This window comes from Citrus clementina, unplaced genomic scaffold (genome assembly GCF_000493195.1).
Source record: "Citrus clementina cultivar Clemenules unplaced genomic scaffold, Citrus_clementina_v1.0 scaffold_2, whole genome shotgun sequence".
In the NCBI taxonomy this organism is placed as follows: domain Eukaryota; kingdom Viridiplantae; phylum Streptophyta; class Magnoliopsida; order Sapindales; family Rutaceae; genus Citrus; species Citrus x clementina.
Window position 1 is genome coordinate 13737357 of NW_006262688.1, and position 8873 is coordinate 13746229.

At 38.7% G+C, this 8873-nt stretch overlaps 1 non-coding gene across 1 annotated transcript; it reads left to right on the top strand.

Annotated features, from left to right (window-relative positions):
- Window positions 1-8048: 8048 nt before the first annotated feature.
- LOC112101395 lies at window positions 8049-8156 on the top strand. The gene has a single exon (XR_002907521.1). It is a non-coding gene; the product is annotated as a small nucleolar RNA R71 (small nucleolar RNA).
- The last annotated feature ends 717 nt before the right edge of the window (window positions 8157-8873 follow it).

Here is an 8873-nt window from a genome sequence, read left to right on the forward strand (position 1 = left end):
ATTTAAGATTTTACAAACTAGGGAATATTCAACCTCCTTACTGTAACATTTATCTTTCATGTGAATGTCAATCAATTGTAATTATGACACCCAATTGCTCAAACCATGCTAGATCAGAGTTACTGCAGCAGTAACTATAATATAATCTTATCTAGAGGTATCTTTTACTCAAGGCTGAACATAGGGCTCATGAACAGACCTGGCTACTTAATGCCTTAGACAGAGGATTTTTTTTTTTTTAACAGTGCTACAACATTGCTCATAACTCTTGCTACCTTTGAACACAATTCTGCATATGGTGTACATACTCAGATCTGGTTACTCCGCAACTTGAGCCATTGGAACAGATTGTATTTCATAGAAATCACAGTTAATCAAACTTGCTTCTCCCCCCAAACTTAGGATCTGCTCTATTCTTTTGGCTTTGCTCTAGCAGTCTCATACAATTCAACCAAAGTCTAAGTGTCATAACATAATTTCACTTTCATCTATAACTTATCTCTACTTGGCATTCTTATAATACTGAATAACACTCAATTTATCTTCATTAGGTATTCAAATCCATACACAAATACTAGATAATAGAGCTTCACACCACACAAACATGAGAACATGCATACAAACATAAACATATGCATTCGGAAACAACCCCCCCAAACTTGAGAGATGTTGTGTCCGCACAAGCATACAGAACAAAGGCACACAACTGGACAAGGATATGGAAGACCTTACGAAACTACCACACAAATTGACAAACATAATTTTTTTTTATAATCACTAGTAAGGACATGATACTCCCCTGTGGTGGGGATTGCAGCTCATAACGGGATGCTATCAACGCTTCTTGGATGCACTGCGCAGCTTATCCTTTGGTGAAGCTTGTGGTGAAGTAGCTGGCAATGTCTTTGTCTTTTTTGTTGTGGGGCTGGTGAGAGGAGTTGTAGATGGGGTTACTGTAGCAGGGCCTTTAGAAGTATTGCCTTTTCTTTTATTGGGAAGTTGTGGGATGGCGCGAACAAGCTAGCTAGGAGTTTGCTGGGGAGGAATTAGAGTGGATGTATCAGCTGCCTAATCCTCAGCTGTGATGGCCGCAATGATGGCTAGTAGTTGCTTGGCTTGTTTAGGTGTAGGCGTAGCTTTGGCTGCTACAGCAGCTAGCTCGGCATCAACTTGCTCCAATTCATCTCTAGAGTCAGGAGATGTTTCCATTTTAGCTTTACCCTTGTCCTTTCCTTTGCCTACAAAGACTGGAATAGACGGTTCCTCTTCAAAGTCTTCATCCTCTTCTTCTTGAATAATGTGCTGCTTCCTAGTTTTGGACTGAGTTGGGATGGTTGGTTCCTCACGTTTTTTTCTCTGAATTGTCCTCTACCTCTGAGGGTGAGCTATCAGTCTCAGACTTGTCACCTTCGTCCTCAGGTGGGTCAGATGATTCAGCATCTTCTGATTCAACTTCTGCTGGTTCATCTGTAGCAGTGGCTTCTTCATTGGCTGCTGTTGGAGCACCTGTGGTGTTGGTATCAAAATTGTACTGCTGTAGTAGTGAATCAGGGAAGTTTCGGTGAGTGCGTTTCATGTGCAGGGCAAATTGGTGTAGTTGGTTATCTAGGTGTTGTAGATAACTCCAAAACTGGCCATTTTCCCTCTGCTAAGCTTCCACACATTGAGTGATACTAGTGCTGAGTGCCTGGATGGTCTGTTCTAAGCCAATAGCTCGTCTTGCTCCTGTCACAGCAGCTGGTTCAGTAGTTGTTCCAGCACTCTCACCTGCAACTCTCTCAATTGTACGTGCCGTAAAGGCACCATCATTCTTAACATTGTCATCTCTGGCATCAAGACGAACACATGAAACTATACAAATGCTGGTGACAAGTGAAGGAAATAGCAAGGCAGTAGTTCGGTGAGTCTTGAATGCACACTCTCGGATTTCTTGTGCAATGATGCTACCCACATCAATGGGAAGCCCTCGAACAAGGACATATAACAAAACCAATCTCTCTTGCGAAACCGTGGTAGTGTGAGTGGTGGGCATAAGCCCAGATTTCAAAAATTTCACCCACACCTTAGCAATAGGTTTCAAATCTATCATATTAACTACACGCCCTTCCTCGTTAGCCCATGATGCCCCTTCGATGGTAAGAGTTGTGAAAATGGTGGTCTACTTTTTCGGAGTCAATTTATCACGCAACTTGGCATACTCACACTTAATTTCAGTAGGTAAATTATAAAAAGCATTTATAACCGGGAGTCTAATGGAACAAGAGTGTTTCTTACTTAAATGTTATGTTGATCAGGGCTTACCAAATTGGCGTAAAATTCTTTGACTACTTGAAGCACAGGATCACGAGGATGATTGCAAAACTCTAACCATCCTCGCTTTGCTGCAGCATTATGAATTGTTTGTACAATTCCAGTGAGTTGATCTGGGAATTGAAACCCTTTCTCTTTCAGAATCTTACGCGACTCTATGAATTCTTCATATTTTTCTTTGGCGTGGTAGCTCTGGAAGCATGACGGATCTTTGAAGCGGCTGGCTATTTTCTTGTATCTCGGCATTGCTGTAGCAGTAACAAATTGAAGCTACTTTTCCTAAGAGTAAAAAGAGAAAAAACAATTTAAGGATTGTTAGAGTTGTCTTTGCGAAGGAGATGGGGAATAGTGGCGTAGAGCCCTAAACACAATGGCTTCTTTTTATAATGGATTTTAATTTGAAGATAAATACGGTAACTAGAGATAATTGAGGGAATAAAATATTTGAATTAAATGTGCATATCCCCAAAATTATCGGTCAGTGAAATTAAAGCTTTAATTTCAAAGATTTGTTTCCTCAATTTTCTATCCATATCCATGCATTCATCTGTCACGATTTTATCTCCAACGGTAAGTGAAAGGGTCCAGCTTTTAATTTACTGTAACGGTAAAATTAGTTGCTGCAGCACCCATTTGCTTGTTTTGGCAACGGATACATACTCCATACTAAAGCTTCTAACACGTGGCTTACCCTTGCATTCTGCCATCATACACTCTCACTTGTCAATATGGAATTCAATTGTCATACTGACTTCAAAATAAAATTAATTCTAAAATTGTTAAGAGAAATAAATAGATAAAATTAAAGCGAAAATAAACAATGCAATAATGTGGAAGGATAAAAATAAATGGCTAATCATAGAAAAACAAAATTAAATAAGATGGTAAAGAGGGAGAGCTGTCTACAAAACCAAAGGATATCAAAATTGGTTTGAAGCGGTTGTCTCCCCAATGGGTTGCCTCCCATGAAGCGTTTGAGTTAAGGTCCTTCAACCTGACCTTCTTTCATCTCTCAATAGTTGGGTTCTTTAAGGAGTAATACCGCCTTGGAATGATCTGCCGCTGGATGTATGTAATGCTTAACCATGTGCCCATAACCTTGAATTCTTGACCTGTTTGTTCATCTAAAAGATCAACAGCTCCATGAGGATAAAATTTGAGCAGCTTAAACAGGCCAGACCATTGTGACTTGAGCTTTCCTGGGAATAATCTTAGTCTTGTGTTGTGGAGCAATACTAATTGTCCAGGGCTAAATTGCATGTGTTGGATATGCTTGTCATGCCAGTATTTTGTCCTTTCTTTATAAATTCTTGCATTTTCATATGAAAATAGTCATAATTCATCAAGCTCACAAAGCTTAAGCTTTCTTTGCTCTGCTACAGCATGAATATCCCAATTTAATTTCTTCAGTGCCCAATGTGCTTTATGCTCTAGCTCTAATGGCAAATGACAAGCCTTTCCATAAACAATTCGGTAAGGGGACATGCCGAGTGGAGTTTTATATGCTGTTTTGTAGGCCCATAGAGAATCATGTAAGTGTAAAGACCAATCATTCCTTATTGGGTTCACCACTTTTTCTAAGATCTTTTTTATCTTTATGTTGGACACTTCAGCCTGACCATTAGATTGTGGATGATATGATGTAGCTACCTTGTGTTTGACTCCATATTTTACTATTGCTGTAGCAAATACTTTGTTGCAAAAATGTGTTCACTCGTCACTAATAATTGCTTTAGGAGTGCCAAATCTGGAAAAAAATATTTTTCTGCAAAAAAGCCACTATTGCTTTAGCATCATTGATAGGTAATGCTACAGCTTCTATCCACTTGGAGACATAATCCACAGCAATAAGGATATATAAGTTCCCAAAGAATGGGGGAAAAGGTCTCATGAAATCTATTCCCCAGACATAAAAAACTTCCACTTCCAGTATGTTAGTCAATCGCATCTCATGTCTGCTAGTTATGTTCCCTGTCCTTTGACACCTGTCACAACATTTAACAAACTCATAAGCATCTTTAAAAATAGTTGGCCAGTAATAACCTGATTGCAATACTTTAGCAGCTATTCTGTGACCACCAAAATGTCCTCTATATGCTGCAGCATGACATGACTCCAGTATATGGGGAATCTCTCCTTCTGCAGCACATCTTCGTATTACTTAGTCTGGGCACAGCTTATATAAATGTGGGTCATCCCATTGGTAACTTCTAACATTATGAAGAAATTTTTTTCTCTTGAAACTTTAGCTCGGGTGGTAACAATCCACTTACTAAATAGTTAGCAAAATCTGCATACCATAGAGATTCTAACTGCTGCAGCATCTGTGCTTGTTGTACCACCTACAGCTGTTCATCAGGAAAAGTTTCAGTGATGTCTTTCCTTGTCAATGTACTTGTGTCTGCTTCCAATCTTGACAGGTGATCTGCTACTTGATTCTCAGTCCCCTTTCTATCTTTAATTTCCAGATCAAATTCTTGTAACAATAAGATCCATCTGATTAATCTTGGCTTGGTATCTTTTTTTGAAATTAAGTATTTGATGGCTGCATGATCTATATATACAGTCACTCTAGTGCCCACCAAGTAGGCTTTGAATTTGTCAAAAGCAAATACTACTGCTAGCAATTCTTTCTCTATAGTGGTGTAATTGATTTGAGTTTGAGTAAGAGTTTTGCTTGCATAGTATATGGAGTGAAAAACCTTATCTCTTCTTTGCCTTAATACTCCTCCCACAGAATGGTCACTAGCATCACACATTAATTTAAATGGTAAAGTCCAGTCTGGAGATATGATTACTGGAGCAGTGATCAGAGCTTTCTTTAATTCTTCAAATGCTTGATGACATTCTTTGTCAAAGTAAAAGGGTTTATCATGTTCCAGAAATAAGCATAATGGTTTAGCCACCTTGGAAAAATCCTTAATGAATCTTCTGTAAAATTCATCATGACCCAAAAGCCTCCTTATACCCTTTACTGAAGTTGGAGGTGGCAGTTTATCTATTACCTCTATCTCGGCTTTGTCCACCTCAATGCCATCCTTGGATACCTTGTGACCCAACACTATTCCTTCTTGCACCATGAAATGACATTTTTCCCAATTATATGTTTCTCTAAACACTAAGAAGTCATGCATGAAAACTTCTAAAGTCTGCTCTACCATGTCAGAAAATATAGACATCATGCATCTCTGAAAAGTTGCTGGAGCATTGCATAACCCAAAAGGCATTCTTCTAAAGGCAAATGTGCCATAAGGACAAGTAAATATTGTCTTTTCCTGATCTTCTGGAGCTATAGCAATCTGGTTGTAGCCTGAATACCCATCTAAGAAAAAATAGTACTGTTTTCCAGCAAGTCTGTCCAACATCTGATCTATGAATGGAAGTGGGAAATGGTCTTTCCTTGTGGCTTTGTTGAGCTTCCTGTAATCCATACATACTATCCATCCAGTTATTGTCCTTGTAGGAATAAGTTCATTCTTTTCATTAGCTATTACTGTTATCCCTCCCTTCTTTGGAACACATTGAACTGGGTTCACCTATGAACTGTCTGATATTGGATATATGATTCCAGCATCTAACCATTTGATGATTTCCTTCTTCACCACTTCTTTCATGATAGGGTTCAACCTTCTCTGGTGCTCAACTGAATTGCTGAAGCAATCTTCTAGTAGGATTTTATGCATGCAAATTGATGGGCTTATCCCTTTTATATCTGCCATGGTCCATCCAATTACAAGGAGTGTGTTGTTTTGACCAAGATAAGCATATTTTAAATGTGAAGGTAACGGTTTTAATTCAAGACTAGGAGGTGATTCAATAGATGGTAAAGTTGTTTTTATTTCACTATCTGAAAGATTCAGATACTCAATGAACCTGGTGTGCCTATCAGATTGCTTTTCGTCCATACAATCTGTCTGAATTGCTGCAACATCTTCCTATTCTACATCATCAAAGGTATTGACTCTGTCAGATGCTTTACTGCAGCATCTATCCATTCTGTCTGCTACAATAAAATCCACTACACTCAGGAAATTATAGTCTTCTACTTCATCAAGATTTCTTATAGCCTCTAGTACATTAAATGTGACTTGCTGATCATTCACTCTTATAGTGAGCTCTCATTTCTAAACATCTATTAGAGTCTTTTCAGTTGCTAGAAAATGTCTTCCAAGTATAATGGATACCTCTTTATTAGCTTCAAAATCCAGTACAATGAAATCCACTGGAAAGATGAATTTATCAACCTTCACCAGTACATCCTCTATTTTTCCTTCAGGGTATGCATGAGATCTGTCAGCCAATTGCAGAGTGATTGTTATTGGTCTGCATTCCCCTACTCCAAGCTGTTTAAATACAAATAATGGCATCAAATTAACGCTAGCTCCCAGGTCACAGAGTGCTCTGCCAGCATACCTAGTTCCTATAGAACATGGTATTGTGAAACTTCCTTGATATTTTACTTTTGCTGGAATTTTATTTTAGAGCATATGACTGCTTTTATGTGTTAAAGCAACAGTTTCAAACTCTCCCAGCCTTCTTTTTCTTGCCAAGATGTCCTTTAGAAATTTCACATAATTTGGCATTTGCTCCAAAGCTTCCACAAAAGGTATGTTTGTGTGTAATTGCTTCAGCACTTCCAGGAATTTGCTAAACTGCTTGTCCTATTTTTGTTTCTGGAACCTTTGTGGGAAAGGTGGTGGATGTCTAAATTGCTGGTTACATTCAGGAGGTACCAAACTTTATTTGTTTAGGTTGGTGCAGGCTATGGCTACTGGTGTTGCAACATCTTTTTCAGCATGTTCTGGTTGAATTTCTTTTGCAGTTGCTGTAGCTTGGCCCATGTAATCAGTGTCTTGATGGGGAATTTACTATAACAGGCTTCCTTTTGAGTTGTTTTTTGTGCTGAATTACATTCTATCCCATTTTTGGTCACCTCAACTGGTATATCAACATTCTTTCCAGATCTCAAACTAATTATTTTACAATGTTCTTTGCTCTCTCTCCTAGGATCTTCTGTATTGCTAGGTAGGCTTCCTTGAGTTCTGCTGCTCATTGCTGTGGCTAGTTGTCCCATTTGATTATCCAGGTTTCTCAAGGATACAGTTTGACTCTGCACAATTGCTTCATTCTTTACAATATACTCCTTAATCAGTGTTTCCAATGAAGTGATTGGATCTTGACTTATTTGCTTTTGCTCTTGACTCTGCTGATGAAAACCATGTGGCTGTGTGTTTCTATTCTATCCATTGAATGCTGGAGCATTTTGATTCTGATTGCTCCATAAGAGATTTGGATGTTGCTTCCAGCCAGGGTTGTAAGTATTTGAATATGGGTTGTTTTGAGGTTGTCGATTGAAATTACCCATATAGTTTACTGAAGCTGGATTCCCTGGACAGTTATCAAAGTCATGTTCCTCACCACAGTATACACAAGAGAGTGCAGTAACTTGCTTTACTGTTGCTGGAGCAGATGTCATGGCTTTTACCATATTAGTCAATGAAGTAACTTGTGCTGATAAGGCTGTAATTGCATCAATGTTATGTACCCCTGCTGATCCTCTTGCTGATGGTTGCCTGGCTGAAGGCCACTGGTAATTATTATTGGCAATTCTTTTCAGAATTTCATAAGCTTCAGTGTAAGATTTGGATAACAGAGCTCCATTTGATGAAGCATCCACCATTAACCTTGTACTCGGATTCAACCCATTGTAGAAAGTTTCCAATTGAATGCAACAAGGAATACCGTGATGAGAACACCTTCTGAGCAATTCCTTGAACTTTTCCCAAGCCTCGTACAAACTCTCATCTTCAAGTTGATGAAAGGAAGTAATCTCATTCCGCAACTTTGCATTTTTGTTAGTGGGAAATATTTCATTAGGAATTTATCAGCCAATTCATTCCATATAGTGATGGAATCAGATGGTAATGAATTTAACAATGCTCTTGCTCGATCTCTTAAGGAGTAAGGAAAGAGCCTCAGCCGTGAGGCATCTTGTGTTGCTCCAGCAATTTTGAAAACATCACTTACTTCCAAGAACAATTTAAGATGGAGATGAGGATCTTCATTTGGCAATCCATTGAATTGCCCAAATGTTTGCAACATTTGAAACATCACTAGCTTTAACTCAAAATTTGCAGTGTCTACTTAAAGTCTGATGATGCCAGGATGTACAACTTGAGGAGTTAACACAGCATAATCTCTTATGGCTCTGTCTCTGTCATCAGCCATGTAAATAATATTGTTGTTGCCTGGCTGTCTCCTGTTAGCATGTTCATCCTGTTCTTCTTGAATGTTGACTGGTTGTAAGGGCCCGTGAGGGTTCAAATTTCCCTCATCCTGTAAATTATTCATGCCTGAAACAGTCTTTGAATTTCTTTGTTCTCTTCGCAATCTCCTGACAGTCATTTCAATCTCAGGATCGAATAGGAATACCACAGATCCGTCCTTCCACATGCACGTACTGATCTGCCAATCAATAGAATGAATCAAGTCAAATTTGGCGCTATCACGATTTACTTCACATTTCAAAAATAAACAATCAATCCCCAGCAACGGCGCCAAAA